At 42.5% G+C, this 19365-nt stretch overlaps 1 protein-coding gene across 2 annotated transcripts in view; it reads left to right on the forward strand.

Annotated features, from left to right (window-relative positions):
- Positions 1 to 19365, forward strand: part of LCP1 (lymphocyte cytosolic protein 1) — a 50596-nt gene that overhangs the window by 6717 nt on the left and 24514 nt on the right. Inside the window, exon 1 of one of the 2 annotated variants that reach the window (XM_051778702.1) lies at positions 13060 to 13268. The exons of the other annotated variant lie outside the window; for it this stretch is intronic. The gene's annotated coding sequence lies outside the window, so the exon portion shown is untranslated. Of the gene's footprint in view, positions 1 to 13059; positions 13269 to 19365 lie in introns of those variants that run through there. 2 annotated transcript variants of the gene reach the window in all.

A 19365-nucleotide genomic window follows, 5' to 3' on the forward strand; every position in this document is an offset into this window, starting at 1 on the left:
GATACCAAAGGAGAGATACTTCCCAGAAAATGAGAAAGAGATTTGTAGTCAATCAGAGAGGGAAAATGTCCTTACCGGAGATCCTTTAGATCCACCTCCAATCTCCTGTAAGTAACAGGGTAACTGACACTTTTTTACATCCGGTTTCTAGTATCAGAAGGAATCAAAATATTTGTTAGTATTAATAAATTTTTTAAAAGCAAATAACACCCTTGGCCTTCCTTCTTTTCATTTTGGGCATTCATTCTGTTAGAAAGGCAGTACAGTCTTAATGCTGTGATATACCAGTGAGCCCCAGTAATTTTGTGTGAATGCTACACACATAGGTGAGAAAACAATTTTTCAAGCATATTCAAAAGCAGCCCTTAGATAAGGACTGGTGTTTTACACTGGTTTTCACATAACCACTATTGGCAGTCCCTGCTGCAAAGCTGTAAATGCCCAGCTTGCAGTTCTTATTTGCATCCCAACGTCCAGTCTTCATCAACATCTACTTTCGGAATTACATGTCCGACATAGACAAGCAGAAGGTCAGAAGAGGAACAACCATCCAATGATTAGACCACTATTTGAGACTGTGGGAGAACTCTTTCAGACAAATATGTTATATATATGTCCTTTTTCTTTTTTTTTTTTTTTTAAAGAGAAGTAGAATACATTAGTCAGCAGCAGCTTGGTTGTGCTAGACTTCTTTAAATAGACTCAATTATTTCTCAGAATCACAGAATTTTTGCAATACTCTGCCTTCATTGTCTCCATGCACAGAGCTAAATGGGTTTATGCAACCAATGGTGACCAAAAATCCTAGTAGCTGCAAGAGAGGTATGTGACCACCATGTATCTGCAAGAGAGGTATGTGACCACCACGTGTCTGTCATGTATTTGTCCTCTTATCCTTCCTCTCAGAGACTTTCTTGCTGTGGGATTTGAGCACTCTTGTGTTGGCCCAGGTGCACAGAATCCATGCAATGGTGTTGTCAGAGAAATTATGGACAGAATCATGGAATGGTTTGGGTTGGAAGGGACATTTAAAGATCATCTAGTTCCAACCCCCCTGCCATAGACAGGGGCACCTTCCACTAGACCAGGTTGCTCAAAGCGCCATTCAAACTGCTCTTGAACACTTCCAGGAGTGGGGCATCCACAACTTCTCTGGGCAACCTGTTGCAGTGCCTGACCACCCTCACAGTAATTACTTTCTTCCTAATATCTAATCTAAACCTGTCATCTTTCAGCTTAAAGCATGCCCTTGTGAAAATTTTCTAGCTCTCTTGTAGGCCCCTTTAGATGCTGGAAGGCTGTTAGAAGGTCTCCCTGGAGCCTGTCTTAGTAGGAGAGGTGCTTCAGCCCTCTGATCATCTTCATTACCCCCCTCTGGATTTGTTCCTGCAGGTTCATGTCCTTCTTATATTGGGGTCCCAGCTCCAAAGCTGGATGTAGCACTCCAGGTGGGGTCTCATAACAGCAGAGTAGAGGGGGAACATCACCTCCATCAACACTTCTTTTGATGCATGCCAAAATAATACAGCCTTTGCTTAAATTCTGACATTTTTCAGGGGCAGGTAGGAAGACCTGCTGAAAATATGTCCTTCAGTAAAAGTTGTGGTTTGAGAATGCAATGTGTGCCGGGAAGGAAGGGAGACCACAAAGTTTTGTGAGGGGGATGCAAAGCAGCTACTGCATGGGATCTTAGGAAATGTACAGTAATTTATTTCTTATTCATAAATTAACATCTCTTGCACTCATTGCTGGAACAAACCCTTAGGCATAGAGTAACAATAGCATCCTGGTTTATATGCCAGCTGTCCTCATGTGCCATGGTCAGAAATGCACTTGCCAAAGGTGTCCCTGGGCTCTAAGCAGAGAAAGCCCACGGTGCTGAAATCTCACAGAAAGGGAAGTGCACTTACTTTTAAAATGAAAGTTAAGAGCTCTTCAGCAATGGAGGAAACAGAGATTACAACATACAGCTGAAACTACTGTGGAAATGTAAACAGGATGAACTAAATCTACTACAAAGGCAGTTGTGAACCCTTGTTTAAATATGATTTTCAAGCCAGGTTCTGCATGGTGCAGTTGAGAGTGCATTGCAGTATTTGTGTGCTGCACAGGAGCATGGTGGATCTTACTTCTCTGAGAAAGGAACCAGGAGAAGACTGGTTTGTAGGGGATTGTTGCAGGCCATCAGAGCCATCCCACAGTTTTTCTTCCTCCTCCTGATGCAGTTGCAGGAGCAGCTCACGTGCATAGGAGGGAGGGGAACCAGGCCAATTGGTGGGATTTTGTTCAGCGTGAGATCTTTGCCTGGCTCTTCTATAGTTTGTCTGCCCAGTGTTTCTGACAGCTAAAATGGATATTTCATTACACACTACTGAGTCATGTAATATATAGAGCTGTGAAGAGCTGAAGAACATATTTAGTCAAACCTGAAACTTAGATACTTTCCACAGTAATACTTAGAAAAGGATTTAGAGTTACTGTCATGTCAGACACTCATTGCTGCTCATGTGAAGCCCATAACTCACTATGTGGGAAAAGACATAAAAATGCCTGAAGGAGCATTAAATGAGCAAAAGCAAGTTTAAGCAGCAAGCAGACTGCTCCTGCTACTCTGACACTGAACCCTCTTTCCCTTGAGCTACTTGATGATTTGTGCTAATCTTTTATTTCCATCTCATTTCACTTCTCCTGTGTGCCTGACCTTCAGCCCTGGCTAACAAAGGGGTTTGAAAGAAAAACCTGAGGATGCTCCTTTCTTCTCCCCCACCTTTGCAACTTTCTGAATTATGGTGGTAGAGCAAACCATCTTTCTGTCTGTCTCTTATGTCTGGTTTCTCTTACTTCTCTCTCTGTCGTCTGTCAGAGTGCAAGACCTTTGGGGAAACTTACTTTCTTCCCCTCTTTCTTCAATTCCTGGAACCACAGTGCCGGGAGGGTCCAGGAACTTTTGTAGAAGCCAGACTTAGGAAAAAAGAAGACACAAAGATGTGAAGAAAAGAAAGCTGAACATCCGGGAGCATTCTGGGAAAAAAATTCTTGGCTACATTACACATTCCTCTATGCAAACTTGATGTGCCAGAGAGGATGGTTTCTGGCCAGCACTTCACGGTAACTGAAGCCATTTTCATCCTTGAGCAGCAGCATAGCTTAGTGTACCTGATCCCAAGTTTTGGGGTGGACTCCATAGCCAGTCTGTACACATTGCCCATGGCAGTGCTTGCCAGGTGCTTCAGTGGGAACATGCCCAGCAGAATGGGACTGGCAGCCCCTGGGTGGATGTGTAGGTACTCTTGCCTGTGGAGATCTACAGAGGATGTACAATGCAGCCTCTTTGGCTCAGCCCTTGCATCCATGGAGCATGCAAAATGCCACCAGCACTGTGCAGTGTTGGAGCTGCAGAAGGAAATCATCTCATACTGACAGTACACCAAGAAATCCTACTGCTCAGATGTTAATCCTCATGCCTATCCCTCCTCTGTGCACCCTCAGTTAACCTGAATGGGGCATACAGAGGACACCAAAGCAGAGAATATGCTTCCATGAGTGGCTTTCAGCTATTTGGGAAGCTGGTCTGATTACCTCTGCTTCCTGTCCATGGAGCACCTGCTTTCCCTCTTCCCTCCTGCTGCCACAGGGCAGGCACTAGCTCACTGGGGCAATCCCAGCCGCAGGCTCCCTGCATGCTTATGTCTTGTCCTTGGCACAGCTTCAGCTGCCTGGTCAGGGGAGGGACAGTGGGTCTGCTGGCCATGCCTCAGTTGTTCGTACAGACCAGTTGCTTGCTTCCAGTCATGGCATAAGCTGGCCAGTGGTATCATCTGCAGAGATTTCCTTCATCTTGTGTTCAGGGGTCTAAGTCCCTGGTGTTTGGGAACAGCTGAACTCACAGTTGATGGAGTTTGCTATTCACTGTGTGCAGCGTTGATAAATATCCAAGAACAGGCTAAACAGATCTGCCCAAGATCATCTCCAAAGCCATGCTGCTCATTGGCTCAGCTATACAATAAGGGATTGAAATTGGGCAGCAAAGCCAGCTGGGAGTAGGGCTAGTGAAACTGTCCCTTTTGGGGTTTTGGTTTCGTGGATGAGTGGTGCGCACTTGCTCCCTAGTGGTCAGTGAGTGCCTGGGAAAATGGACCTCGCTGTCGACTTGGGGGTGACCTGCAAAGATGCCTTGGTCTGTGCATTTATTTGGTGGGATGCAGAGTTGAATAGGGCCACACACTACTGATCCTTGTGCTGTTTATGCAGGGGATTTTTTGGGCAGCTCTCTAAAAGACTTTGTTCTTTTTGCATGATTTGTGAGAGCAAAGAAGGTGAAGTGACCAGTGCGTGTGTCACTTGGTTTAGCATAGGGCTTTTCTCCTGGAAGGCCTTGGTTTCTAAATTCCTGACATTACCAACAAACACACATACACAAGATCAATATGGTTGTGGAGTATTTTTTTGCTACTGAATTGTTTAACATTTCAGTTTCCTCTGTGCCTCTTGCTTTGTTCTCCTTTTCAAGAACAGTCATTTAGGGTCTCTGTTGGGCCCTCTGACATTTGAAAACACACCTGCTGACTTTGCCTCATTAGCTACAGCAGCACAGAAAATGGAGCAGAGAAGTGAGGATGCAGGAACAAGAAACTCCTCTGCTTGTCTGTGGATGTGCTCTGCCTGTTCCCTAGCAGTGCAGGCAGCTCCTGTATGATACCCACAGGTAGCAACACAAGCAGCATCTGTGTGAGCAAACTCATGCCACCTGATAAGCATCTGACACTTCACTGTCAGTACTTGCTTTCAAGTGGTGGATCTTCCATCCCTCTGTGCTCCCTCAAAAATCTTTCACTTTTAGCAGTGAACAAAATTAAAGTCTGTTTTTTTTCTTTTACAGCACATGCCTTCCATGGGATTTTCTAACTTAACTACTATTCCAATATCAAGGGTCTTCCTGGCTATATTTTAGCCAGCTGCTAAATACATTGTTTGCTAAAACTTGTTCAGGCTGCCTCAAACTTTTGCTCATGTGTGTCTTGGCACTGTTACTGTCAAAGCCCAGATACTGCTTTATAGAGACTTCGAGAATAGTAACATGCCTTTGGGTGAATACCCTTCAGTTGCCTTGTAGGGTGTATTGACATCTCTTCTAGCCTTGTCTCAGCTGAGCTTCCAAGAACTATCAGTGCCAGCCAGTAGGAGAGGAAGGTGTTTGACCAGCAAGATGAAAAAAAAGAAACCAAAAAGCAAGGAAAAGTCTGGTTTTGCTTACTTGAGATAAGCAATGCTGATACTGAAAACATGAAGGAAGGATAACTGGGTTTTTGTGGGGTCAGCTGTAATCCATGTTTGTGATTCCTAACAGCAGAGAGGGGCAGAAATGTCTCCCCCTTCCCAAGCTTTCTCCTCTCGTATTTTTTAGTTTATATGTGTCATGGAAGCTCTGCCTCAGAAGAAAGAATTTCTTGGATTTGTTTGAGAAAAGCCTGACTCAGATCATAGAATCACAGAATCCTTTAGGTTGGAAAAGACTCAGATTAAGTCCAACAGTAAAACAAGCACTGTCAAGTTCACCACTAAACCACGTCACAAAGCACCACATCGACACACTTTAAATACCTCCAGGGATGGTGTCTCAAACACTTCCCTGAGCAGCCTGTTCCAGTGCCTGACAACCCTTTGGTGGTTGCCACCTCCCCTGGCACAACCTGAGGTCATTTCCACTTGTTACTTGGGAGAAGAGATTGACCCTAATCTGGCTACAACCTCCTTTCAGGTAGAGAGATACCTCCTGTGTTTGATCTCCATACTAATGTCTACACCAAAGAAAACCCATGCAATTTGTTTTTTGTTTTCCTACAGCTTCAGTTGATGCAGGACATGTTCCTTCTGAGTGAAAGGCTGACACCCACCACAGGGCACAGACAACCTAGTGCTGGCTTTCATCCTTCACTTGCAGGAAGGTGACAGGTCCCCCTGAAGCAGTTCCAGACGCAGGACTGGATCTGCAAACACAACCATGGCAAGGCTGGAAACCACCCTCCCCTCACTGTGGCAGTGTGGGGGGAAATATTTTTTTTCAGATGTGCTGTAGAAACTCAGCAAGTTCCTCCTGGGGGATGTAAACTTCCCCTCCTGACAGGGATCTACTAACTGCTTGTAAGGGTTTCTGAGCAGCAGTTTCTGTGCAAAATTTTGGCCCATTGGTCTCCAGGCTTGGAAAATGCACAAGAGAGGCTGCAAAACAGAAGTGGGGATTTTGAGCTGAATACCTGTAGACATATTATGAAGAACACTGGCTTCAATGCTTGAGAGCAAGCAAGCAGAAACTGCTAAGGTAGGAGTAAAGGAGTGAGGAAATTACAAGAGGTAGATGGAGAAGGAAGAAAAAAAAAGATTTTGTGCAGAGGGAAAATGAGACAATAAAGGGAAGCATGCCAAACAAAGAGGAAGAGATATAAGGATACAGATTTTAAAAAAATCTGAGTGGAAAAATCAAAGAAAACAGCTAAAAGCAGAGCAGACAGCCTACTAAAATTTCCAACATTTAAAAACATATAAAATCAAAACACAATGATAGAGTATTTAAAAAGGCACATATGCAAGTGAGCCTATGTGCACACAACATTTTGTTCAGTCCTACAGGTACTTGTGTGCAAATTTTCATCTGTATCCAAAGGAAATTGAATTATTCTTTTCTTGGTAAAAAGCTGCCTGTTTTTCAGGAGAGTAGTTTCATTTATAATAGCTTTTTTTTTCCTGCCGTGGTTTGCAGCATAAGACAGGTACTGGAAATTCTGTCAGTGGACGGGCAGCGCCTGGGCCCTCAGCAGAACAGCTCTATCTCTGCCCCTGGGCGTGCTGCGGAGCCCTGTGTCCATGTAGCAGCCGGGGAGGGGCCTGGGGAAGCCTGTTTTTCTACAGTGTCAAAGCCACCTACTGTTCATTCACCAAAATCTGAGTGAGATTGAGGCTGAAAGTGTATGAGAAAGTTGGTTAACCATGAGACAGCTCCTGCCAGATCCATATTCTCGAAAATCAGTACTTTGTTTCCTCCCAGTTTTGTGACAATAAGTGACATATAAGTAAAAAGAAAAGGGTTTTTTTCCATCCGTTTCTCCATGCTTTTTACTCCTGTAAGCCTCTGCCCAGCTGACCCACCAAAGTCATGTTTTGATACTTTTCCTTCCATCCCAAAGATGAAGTATTTCCTGAAAGAAATACGCGACAACTAGGAAACACATTCTGGGCTCAGTCAGGGTGTAACCAAGACTCCGGGTTTTTGGGAGTTCAAAAAAACTCCAGAAACAGGATAGCCAGTATTATTGCAACTGCCTCTGTGAATGACACTTCTAGACCCATATCTGTCTGGTAACAGGCTTTTCAGCAAGGGGAGTCACTGCCATTCTCTGCTGGAGATGTGTGATTTGCATGCTTTCCTGGGAGAACCAGGGGTGTGCACCCTTCTCCTGCTGCAGCCAGATCTGGGGGTTAACAGTGGCCAGGCTTCTCCAACTTCTTCTTGTCACTTTCCCACCAAGTAAAACCTAAGATTAGCTCATGCACAGTCATTAATATTTCACTAGCACTCCCCATTGCAGCAAATGGATGGTTTTGATCAATAATTAATGGCTGGGTGTAGCCTATTAAATTCAAAGTGGGGTGTACACTTTCCTGTTATTTATTTATCATAGCTTTCATTTTACAGGGTTTTTTTTTCTCCCTGTTATTTCATTTTTCACTTGCTTAAATGCCTCTCCTTCAAAGTTCAGACTGCTTGCAGGAAATTAATCTTGTTTCTTCTGACTTTTAAATAAGGCTAAGCTCTCTGTGAGGGCCTGAGATTGAGCCATAAGGAAAACTTCCAGACCCACTCAGTCACTTCATTGCAGGAGATCTCTTTGAAACAAATGACTTGGGGAATTTGGTCTGACAGCTCAAAGTTCATCCGTGGCCTCAGAGCTGTCTGCTTTTGGTTTCACAGGGATATTTGGCTTCTTTTGCTGAGGGAACAACCTGCTCCAAGACCAGCAATCAGTTGTTGCCCTGTCTCCTCCTCTGCCAGTGGGCACTCTTCTTTCAAAGCCCCCTGCCCACAGGTTTTGGGGAGTGCAAATCTCTCTGGGCTGATTGCAGGTTGTATCCCCTCATTAGGAGTGGTCTTTTGCTTTGCTTTGTCGAAACAGCCTACTCACAGCTTATTTGATCTTTGTGGCTCATCTTGATTCACAAATAAGACAGGTTGTAGCGAAACTGAAAGAAAGATTTATTTAGAAAACCCTAAGACAGGTTTCAGGGTTTAGGGTTTGGAAACTGAAAGCTGCACAAGCACGTAAAATCATAAACCAGTCTCCCAGCCTAGGAGGACATTATCCTCCTGTTTATTCCTGTGCCCAGATACAGGGGAGGGAATGAGGTTTGGAAAGTTTCTGCTTCTGAGAATTACTCCACCAAAAATATGCTTTTCAGTATGAGAGAACTTCTTCCTACATTCTTCTACCTCCAGCTGTGCCAGTATACAAGCCTAGATGTCCTTCCCTGCCCAAGTACAAATGTCTTGTTGGTGATTCATGCTTGAGGCTGCTGTAGTTGCTGTGTGGCAGAGGTTTCCCTGCATTCACACCTTTAGGCATGAGCCATCACCCTACACCCTACCTTCTCTTTCCTGCTCTCCACAGAGCAGCTGTGCAGAGTGCCATGGGAAATCTGGGGGCAGGGAGTTCCAGGGGGGTTGGTGAGTCCTGGCATGGAGTGTGGTGGCTGGAGTGTGGGGGTCGGAGACCACATTTCTTAGGGAGATAGAGTACGGTGGCAGACTCCAGTTGGAGGTGAAGTCCTGGCAGGGGTATATCTTCCCCACTCCTTCCTGCATGAACATATTTAGACAAAGAGTGAGATGCTCTTGTTGCACCAATTCATGATTCATTCATATATATGATTTCATGATATCATGATTCTATCCCCAACAAACACCAGTATCCATGTTGTGACAGGTTCAATGGGATCTCCCAGCATTCCTTTGCATTCTCTAGGCTTTCTCCAGCAGATGTAATGTGGGAAGAAAGTGTAAAAGGTCTTATTTTCATATGCATTCTGCAAAGTCTGCAGTCTTTAGTATCCTCTCTCCTGCAGAGATCACAGGTGGCATTTCAGGGTACATTGCTAAAATAGTCCCAGTAGTGGTCAAATTACCAACTTTTACCTGAGTACATGCTATCAGAGTAATGACTCCTGCTTTGCAAAGATTCATTTACCTTTTAACAGCATTTGAGTTCTCAGAGTCCATGTTCAGAGGCATTTCCATACCTAAATCATGTGGCTCCAAGAAGCGTCACTACCTTTAACAGATACAAGGGCAGGGTCACACAAAATAAAGGTGCAATTCAAATTGCGTCAAATTGTAGTGGGAATTAGATTGGGTCCTCTCTACTTATATAAGGGTAAGGTATTATTTGTTTAAATGAGATCACTTTTAAATTATTTCCATTAATTTTGATTTGCCCTAGTTTTTCATTGACCATGATATTCCCCTCAAAGGGTTCATTTAAAATTATGCTATCATTAAAACAAAGACACTTTGCAAAGTCCACAAGAGTCTTCCATTGTCAGCTTGGAAGATCTGTAATGCAGTGCCTGCTCTGCTCCCTACCAGGCTCTTCCCATCCAGTGTATGTTCTTGGATTGAGGGAATGTCTACAACCTGTGACTATATCTACAGTGGCAAGGAAGATGTTGCATTATATGAATGTGATTTTGCAAAGTAATGGCTTTTGGAGAAATTCATTTCATGAAGCAGAAGCAGCCTGCAGGAAGGCAAAGGTCTTGGGAGGTTGCAGTAGGCAGTTAAAAATGTGAGAGCCAAGAGCTGGTTGTGCCAGAAAAGGCCACCACAGGAATATGCTTCCCCAGTTCCCATAAGGAAACTGCTCATCTAGAGAAGACCCAAACTCCCTCCTCACTTGGGGATCCCCTGCAAGCCCCTCAGGGCTGCCAGAACACAATGCTGTCAAGTAAGATCAAGCTGCTATACATCTCCTTAGGCAGATGGCCCAGATCCTTCAAATGTAATTCCCATTCATTGGTGGAAGTGGGATCAGTGGTTCCTGCATGCTTTTTGGGTTGTCACTTACCTTGCCAAGAAATATCCGAGTTTGATAACAGGAGAACACAGGCAGTTGCCACCCTTCCCAAGGCTCCTTAAGGCACCGGGGGATGAAGTGGGGGAAGATGAGAGCCCGTTGGCAAGTGAGAAGGTGGGACTGAAAGAACTCTGCCACTCAAAGCTGCAGGGCTGACTCAGAGGTAGAGGAGAGGAGGAGATAAGTTGTGGAAGGGTTTGAAGCCTGTGGTGACACGGTCTGGTTGACCTGCAGTGAAGCATGGCTGCATTACATGGGCAGCAGGATGAGAATGTCAGGGCTGCAAAAGGTATGTGGAAAGAAAAGTCTTTCAGGCACAGGGACAGTAAGAGCCAAGGCTTTTGAAGTATTTTAGTGGTGACAACAGAGGGGAAAGGATTGGTTTTGATCTGTTTAGCTGTGGCTCAGGGGAATGGTCTGTTTATAATTGTAGTCCTCTCTCTGCAAGTGATTGGACACAGTGCATGTTAATTTATGATACTTAATTTTTAGACAATTATCTTAAATGTCTTTTTTTAATGTCTTTTTCTGTAACTGGAGGAATACTTCTCTTTTAACTGTTTTACTTTTCATACAAGTAAATCTCAAAGTAGCTGCACTGGTATTTTTGGCCCTAAGACTGAAGCTGTAGGTCAAATGTACTGTTTTCTAATGTAGGACAGTAATGGACAGTTAACTCAGTATCACAGTACATCCTGTCTTAATACCAGCTAGCCTGTTGTTAACCACAAGCATACTTTACGGCAAAATACAAGCTATTTATATTGAAGAGTTACAACACACTTCTAGGAAATCAGTACTATAGTGATAGCCTGCAGTATCCTGCCCTGTTCAAGAAATTACTTTGGAGAGATCATTGTCATAGGATCATACATTGTCAGGAGTACCACAAACAACCATCACACAGGTACAAGTTAACCAGGTGCAGGTAGATGTTAACTATTGCACCATACCACTTAAACATATTTCAACACTGCCCAATAAAATCATTATTGTGTCAAGCTTCAAGGATGAACAGTGCAGGGTTTAAATAGTGTATTGTCATGAAAGGACTTCAGCTGGGGCTGAACACTACTTAAGTTAATAATATTTGGTGACACAGCATTATTAGGTGTACACAGTGACATTCCAGTAGGTCTCGAAATGAGGCAGAGAAAGGGATTCATGGTTCACATGACTAATATATCAAAATCTTTTTTTTACGTTGGCCTTATAAATCCATCATATCCCTGCTGTCCTTGTATTTCTAAGCTTGTTTGAGCACTTCTTTACCACAGCTGGTGCCTATTGGTATGTACTGGTATGAATCAGTGCTGATGACACAGTACTGAGCTCAGTCTAGTTGATATGAATATAAAATACCATACAGTACGGTGGAAAATCTGAGTTCCTCACCTACCTTCTGCATAAGCTGTAATAACTCAGGAGAGGATGTTAAGGGTGTTAAGCAAACATCTCTGTTAAGGAAACACCCACCCCTAGTTTTCCTGTGCAAGCAAGATGTAAGATTTAAGGCATACATCCCTTTGGTCCTCTCTTTTCTGTCTCAGAAAAGGTATTGCAGCATTTAATAGGATGTCATGGAGACCAACAGAAATAATTAAGGATTTGGATAAGGTCTGTAAGAAAAATGTTGGGGCAAACCATCAGGCTGGTGTAAAATATCCTAGAAAACAAAGAAGAGGAGCTGTGGCACAGGCTATCAAATAATTAAATACCATAGCAGAGGTATTTTTCTAATAGAAGTAAGTAATCAAAAATGCCTGGAACAGGTTTCAGTGTATTTCTGAATACAGCAAATGCATGTGTGCTTCAAGGGTGGATCTTAACTATGGAGATTTTTTTTGTGAGAAGGTTTTCCTGAAGCTCTTTCTATGTTAGCATATAGCTGATGGTTCCAGCTGGTCTAAGGAATTGTGCATGACAGTTTTGTCATTAAAGCCATTCAGCTTGGTAATTTTTTCAGCTGCCTCTTTTCAGAGGTAAAAGTCAGAACAGAAGTTGTTAAAAAAGCTGAAGGATGATTCTTAAGCCTGTGAAAAGTGACAAGAATTTTGCTATTAAGGCAGGACATTTCTTAAAATCCCTGTGGGATTGATGAACAACTTTCCTCTCTTGATATTGTGTTTTCAGATCTCTTAAGGCTTCTGCAATGCTGCATCATCAGGGTTGAAAGACAGTTTGTATTTGCACCCATCAAGCACTTTTACACTTGACCCTCAGTGTAGCTGGGAAATCTGTCCTTGAAGTCTCTGTCAGTCATGAAGTCATGTGAGGCGTGCCATGTCTTTTTAAGGCTCCCTTGTTCAATAAAGGCTTGGGCAAACTGTAGAGAGACAGCAGGATGGTCCTGGGCTGGAGCACAACAAATCAGAGAAGAGGCAGAAAGGGCTCAACTTGTTCAGCCTGGAGAGCAGAGGGCTGAGGGATCTTCCTGGTGTCTACACCTACCTAATCAGAGGTTATAGAGAAGATGGAGCCAGCCTTTTGTCAGCATTGCACACTGAGAATGAAAGGCCACAAGTTGCATCAAAGGAAATTCCAACTACATGCATGGAAAAAAAGTTTTCACAGTGAGGACAGTCAAACTTTGGCAGGGGTTGCCCAGAGATGCTGCAGAGTTTCCATCCCTGACGACACTGTCCCAGGGATCACAGCCTGGCTTTGCAGCCAGCTCTGCCTTGAGCATGAGGTGGGACTGCAGACCTTGCTGTTACACATTTCAACCACGGCTGCTTCTATCAGTATTTCGTGTGCATGTGCACAGATGCATGTCTTAGTGAGTGAGAACAGAACTGAGAGGAAGTGGTACACGCCAGTGGACCTATTGTAGGAGTAATGAGGTTAGAGACTGCTAAATTTCCTTATAAAGACAAAATCTATGACACTATGATGGTTTGTCACCAGTCACTTCCCACTCTAGACTCAGTCTCGGGCTCATAGTCTTGGGCTTATATTTGACTAGCTGCTCTGCAGAAAAGCAAGAATTTCCTGATCACGCAGTGACCTATTTCAACATACTACTTTGCAGTTCCTCAACTGTACAAGAAGTTTGGTTTTGTAAGAAGTTCTTCCCTTTCTGTTGGATTTGCAGCTGTTGAGGTGTTTGTTGCTCTGGCAGTTTGGACCCACTGCTTAGCCCAGGAGGTAAGATCGCAGCATCTGCTGTTTTTTTGGTAAGCTGCCTTCACTGAGCTTACAAGCAGTTTAACTGCACAGGAAATTGTGGTCACCACGAAAAACAGTGCATGTTCTGTATTAGTGTGAAGCATTATCCAGTAGTCTTGTGCCTTGCATTTCTCCTGACCTTCAGGAAACTGTTTGATGGATTTAATTGGGCAAAGTGGTTTTGGCTGAGTAGAATAGTAGTCTTTGACTTGGCATTGGCTTGGCAGGGCATGATAAAGTGAGAAACTATTATTTAGATTGCAGAGAGGATCCCTATAAGAAAGTAATTCTTATTCCAGTGATCAAAAACACAGATTCATACAGATAATGCATTTTGGCTCATAATGTTTACAATGTAATCTGCTGGCTGATAGGATATTTATATCAGGCTTTTGTAAAAGTAATTTTATTTTCCAGAGAATAAATAAAACTAATTCATTATGGAGCCTGATTGTAGCAGGGACTTCTGCTTAAAAATGGCGATATGGAGAAGTCCTAACATTATATTTGCCTTTTAAGATCTTGACTGTTAAAGCTGGTCAGGCTTGTCCCTTGTCACCTTTGGGATTTCCGCTCAAGCTGCAGATGAATTATGATTTGGAAATGCCTACAGATATTTTAGGTGGTAGTGTGGTGAGGAATGGTCTATAGGCTTAACTTTTTGCTCTGTAACAGCAGTAGCCTTGCTGTTCTTGTCATATGGTGGTTTCATCAGCACATGGATTTGGTTTGAACACTATACAACCGACCCAGTGGGACCTCAGGTCTTTGCTATCACAGCCAAAGTCAAAGGCGAGGTTGGCTGACTGATATCTTTCTGCTACAGATATCAAGTTAAGATGATCTCTAGAAAATGCAGCTGGGTGCTCAGCAGGTTGCTGTTTGATCATCTTGATAAAAGCAAATCACATTCTAAAGCCTCTCCTGTAGAGGAACTCCAGCATGTATCACCTTTCTACTGCGTGACAGCAGCAGTTTGGCCTCCTGAGATGGGGACAGAGGTTCTGCAGAAGGTCAGAGGTGCAACTGGGGAAGCTCTCCCGAGTAGATAGGAGATGTGGAAACCCCCTCTATGGTGGGAAACTCCACTGAGAAGGGTTGCTAGAATCAGAAGGGAGTGGGAAGTACCTGGCTGCTTGCTGGTAACAAGAGCAGGGGTTTCTGCTTCAGTCCTGACCATGAGGTCCAGATTTACTTAGCTCAGAAGTTGAAGACAGTGCTTACTCTACAGGTCAAAAAAGGGATGCATTATATTACTGGGTTTGAATCTGCTTCTTCAACTGAAACTGAGTAACAGTTTGGACTGAATACTATTATGATTATAAAATGTTTGAGAGTCTATATGAAGCTCCTTTTACTAAACAAATCTAGTGGTGTTACTTCTCTCCCCTTGCTCACAGAACCTGCCACATACTCCACTGTCTTGTATTTTGCTACCAATTTTTTTAATCCCGTTCCCTTCCAATTTCAATCAAGAGCAGTTCAAAATGCAGCTCTGTAGCATGGAGGAGAGTTATCTTGACAGAAAACCTACCATGAAGTCATCACCATATGTTTTTTATAAAGTATGAAAGAATTTTAGACAGAGCTTGAGTAAAGGGCAAGTAAGGAAACAGGGGAGTTCAGGCGAGTACAGTGCATTGAGAAATGTAGCTGATTTTTATACTCTTAGCCCTTTCATGCAAAACAGCAGACTTCAGAGAAATGCTGATACATAACATAAAATATTTATGAAAATGAAAAATATTTAGGGAAAAATCTGAAACAGTATTTAGGTGCTGCAAGATGAAACACGGAACTCTGCTTTGGTCGCTCTGTGCATTTTTGCAGTTATCAAAGGAAAGATGTAGGACAAGAAGTAAATCCCTTCCCCTGAGTGAAACAAGCGGGGTGTCCTGGACATGGAGGCAGCACCCATGGGGAGGAGAGTGGCATGTGAGAGGCATGAGAGGGATGTCCAGTGGCAGGGCTCAGTGACCATGCCATAAAGCCAAATCATTCTTCAGTGGAAAGGGGGCTCAGGAGGACTGTGCCTCCCAGTGCTCCAGGTCCTGCTTCGGTTCCCTGTTGCACACTTAGAGACATTAATGCTCCCAACATGGCACCATTGTAGGATGGGGGCCCAAGCAGCAGGACAGCTGGTAAGGGGGGCTATGTTCGGACATGCTCTTCATTTTCAGGTTCTGTGGGTGGAAGGGTCTGGTCATTGCTGAAATCAGTGAGGGGTCCTGCAGAGCTGAGGACAGACTACAACTCCCAGCATGGGAGCGACAGAAGCAGATTCATAAATCCATGTGGAATAAGTCAAATGCAAATATATGTTTGTATCTAAAAATCTCCTTTTTACAGCTGGAACATGTTTTTAAATATTTTCCATGCACAGAGGAACTGTTTTCCTGCAAACAAGCTGGAAACACAGGTCCTCTTCTCCTTTTCTTGCATCAGTCTTCCACAGGACATCTGTGACTGAGTCAGTACTTTGTGACCTGATCTCCTGCCATAAGACTGCAGTATTCAGGAATAGGAAGAGAAGATTTTATCTATCTGTCCAGGGTTTTGTGCCCATCTGCCGCCCCAGTTGTGATGGGGCAGAGGTGGGGTAGCTCCTCACACCCATAGCCAAAGCAGCCCCTGCAGATGGAACTGGGTGGGGCAGTACTTTCCATACCAAATGGGACATCTGCTGAATGACTGAAGCTGTTTGTCAATTTAGCTTGGTTTGAAAACCAGCTTTGGAAAATAAAATTAATAAAAATCACTGGACAGCATTTGAAAATCAAAATGTTCCTTTATCTGTGGAAAAATGTTTTCACTTTAAAGCTAGCTAGTTTGTGTTGGTAAAGGGATAGGAAAGATAAGTGACCCAACAAAAAATGTAGTATACTGGATCTTATTTTTTTGAGAAAAATTCTACAGACTCTATTAAAAAATAATATGTATATATATACTGTCTCCCTAGTAGGATGTATATGACAGATAAAAGACATATAAGGAGAGTACTTATAGTTTCACAGCTCTGCCTTCTCAATGTTTTAATTTCCTTGAAGGATTAGCCTTCCCTACCACTGAGTGGTACTGGAAAGAGGCCTCCATCTCTCTCCAAACTCTGTGGATTTTCCCTTCCTAAGCTCTGTTGACTGGGTTTGATTTAGGACTCAGGCATCACATTGACAAATAAGGTACTTTATAAAATGGAACATTAAGAAAATAACTCATGGACATCACCATGTGACTTTCTGAACAGTGATAAATGTCTTTTCTCTGTGTTTTTTTTTTTTTTCAAATTGTATACAAAATAAAATAGGTGAAGTGCAACAGTTTAATAATTCCAGTGCCTGCATACATGGTGAGATTTGCTGTTGCAGACACCAATCTTTTAAAAAGCCTTTGAGGCAAAGATTGTAATTTATTGTGGGCTAAACTGTGAGTCTTTATAATGTACCAGGGAGGAAGTATTTGCCATAAGTTCAGAAAGACTCCTCTCTGTTTTGTATGCTGATTTAAACAGCAAGATCCCACCCAAATTGGAAGTCCTGTGATACATTGATAATTGAGTCAAGTATGTTTCTGTCTACTTTAGGATTTAAAATTTAGCTCAGCATCTTTGAGGAAATTTAAAAAATACTCTTATTCATCTATAGCTATTTAAGAAGGGAAAATGTCATACTTCCAAATGCACAACTTGAAAAATTAACTTTTTTTAATGAGCAACAACACATGTTTGAAGATGTTGCAGTTTGCGCTTAAATGATTTTCAAAGTTGTTGTGTAACAAATGTGTCTAATTGACATGTGGTTCACAGTCAGATGGTATTTGCTGATACTGTCAGCCATGGTGAGTAGCTGATTAGCTGGAGACTAACTCACTAGCAAGAAAGAGACATATGGATTCTAGTTTTTATCTTACATCGTTAGCAGAAAAAAAAGCTATCACAAAAAAATGTCCATTCAACCTGCCTGGAAGCTGTGACAAACAAGAATAAAGGACACTGTTCGTTTGTCTAAGATACTTGGATATCCCAGAGCTATTGCTGCAAATAATCACCTGCAGCCTCAAACTGGCTGTAAGGCTTGGGAAATTTAGCTTTAAACCTACTATCCTATTGTGCTGTGGCTGCACTGTGGATCACCCTGCTAGACCAGGGATGTAAGTATGTTATTTTGATCAGAATTGTAAGAAAACCAACAGATAAGAAATATATGAGAGACAAGCATGATAATAGCAAATATTTTGAGACTGTGAAGTTTAATTGGGACATAAATTATTCTGGATTATACAAAAGAATATGTTTGGCTGACTGCCTACAAGATGGCTTTGCTTGCTACATTTTTGTTGAAGGATTTTGCTGATGAGCACAAGATGAAACTTCAAATTGAGGAACTTCTAGGCCACACTGCTGTGGTTGTAGCATTGATTCTTGTTTCAACATGAGATCCACTGAGTAATTTCTCTTTTTCTCAGCCCTTTGTGCCAATGAAAATGGCAAAAACTTATCTCCAGAAAGAAAATATTAGAGCCTAACCCAAAAATCTTTTCTCGTCTCTTCCTCAGCCCTTCCACACTGTAGAAAACCAGCTGAGACATGTTTTTTGAACAGAAAGAATGCCTATGAATATATGGACTTACGTGTAGTACCTTGTGAGGGAAAGGTAGAGGGAAATCTTTCTGGGGAGGAATATCTTATCAGGGATATTCTGATGAGTGAACAGGAATGGGCAGGTACACAATGGTGCAATAAATATGGGAGGAAGATTGAATAAGCTCAAGCTCAAGATACTCCCTTTTCCCTTATATTTTTCTGGTCTATGGGATGCTTCACATCACAAGAGTTTCTGCACAATTCTGAGGCCCCTTCTCTTAATCCTGCCTGCTGGTGGAATGATCCAGAACAGAATGTGCATTGGAGGAGGATTGGTGGGGGTTCCCCTTTGATATCAGCTAGGAGGAAAAGTCTAATGCAGACAAGAGCTAGGAAAGTATTCCCCAACCCTTACAGAAAGCTGGATATTGGAAACTGGATTTGTGGATGAGACAAGAAAGAGAAAAGGAACTAGAGCTGTGAGCTCTGATAAAATAAAAGGCAGAGTTTTGTGTGAGGAGGGGGGCGGTCTTACCCAACTCTAACAGCTGTGTTTTGCAACAGTGAGTGCTGCTTATTTCATCACTTTCAGAAAAAAATAAGCAAGTTTGAAGAGAAGATAGCAGGAGAAATAGGGAAATTTATATATGACAGAGAACATGTGTTGTGTCACTCTCCCAACAGCTAGAGAGGTCATCATATAATTAACAAAGTTAGGGTACATTAACAAAACAAAGCCCTGATGGTATAAAGTGCATAAATATTAGTAGTTAATTCAACTTCCTTGGCACCAAATTTTCAGTTAAGTTGTTCCTGACTAAATGTGTTCTTGAAATATAATGTTGTCCCATGAAATTTGCTTTTTTGCTTTATGTCTAGCCGTAAAGTGCCATTTCAGATCTTCAAGGTTTTCATTGCCTTGCTTGCAATAAGGCTTAAATACCAGAGAAGTGGAGGAAAATAAGAAACAAGGTAACTATTTCATACAACTCTTGGAAAACCTTGAGGTTATAATGGCTTTGCCATTTATTATTTATATTGCATGGTGGGTGCACACTTTGCCAAGCAATGCATAACCTGGCTGCTTCTGAGACTATGGCTTCAAAACTGAAGAAAAAATAAAAGAAAATCAATATCACTGTGTTTCAATTTAGCAATAACATTCAGGTATTAGGATTATTTAGCTCTTCCTTTATATTCCAGTCTGAAAATAGTTTGTTATTAGATCTCTTAAAACATCAGTGTGATCATAGGTTCTTCTGAGGATAAGGTCAAATAAAAGGAGACTTTACGACACATTAGTTTGGAAATGATGGCAGGGGAGTGCTTCGTTAGAGGCTCTTTTGATGTCAGTTTGTTACAATTCTCAGCAGCTTAGGTGAGATCATTTTCCCTTTTTTTTATGTTAATTTGTAACTCAGTAGTCTTCTGAGGAGGAAAGAGTGCCTGTGCAGAATTTTATTTTTCACTTTTGCAATAGTGGGTTTATGCTGTTTG

Source organism: Manacus candei, unplaced genomic scaffold (genome assembly GCF_025592945.1).
Source record: "Manacus candei isolate 608988 ecotype Guabito, Panama unplaced genomic scaffold, ASM2559294v1 h1tg000014l, whole genome shotgun sequence".
Lineage (NCBI taxonomy): Eukaryota > Metazoa > Chordata > Aves > Passeriformes > Pipridae > Manacus > Manacus candei.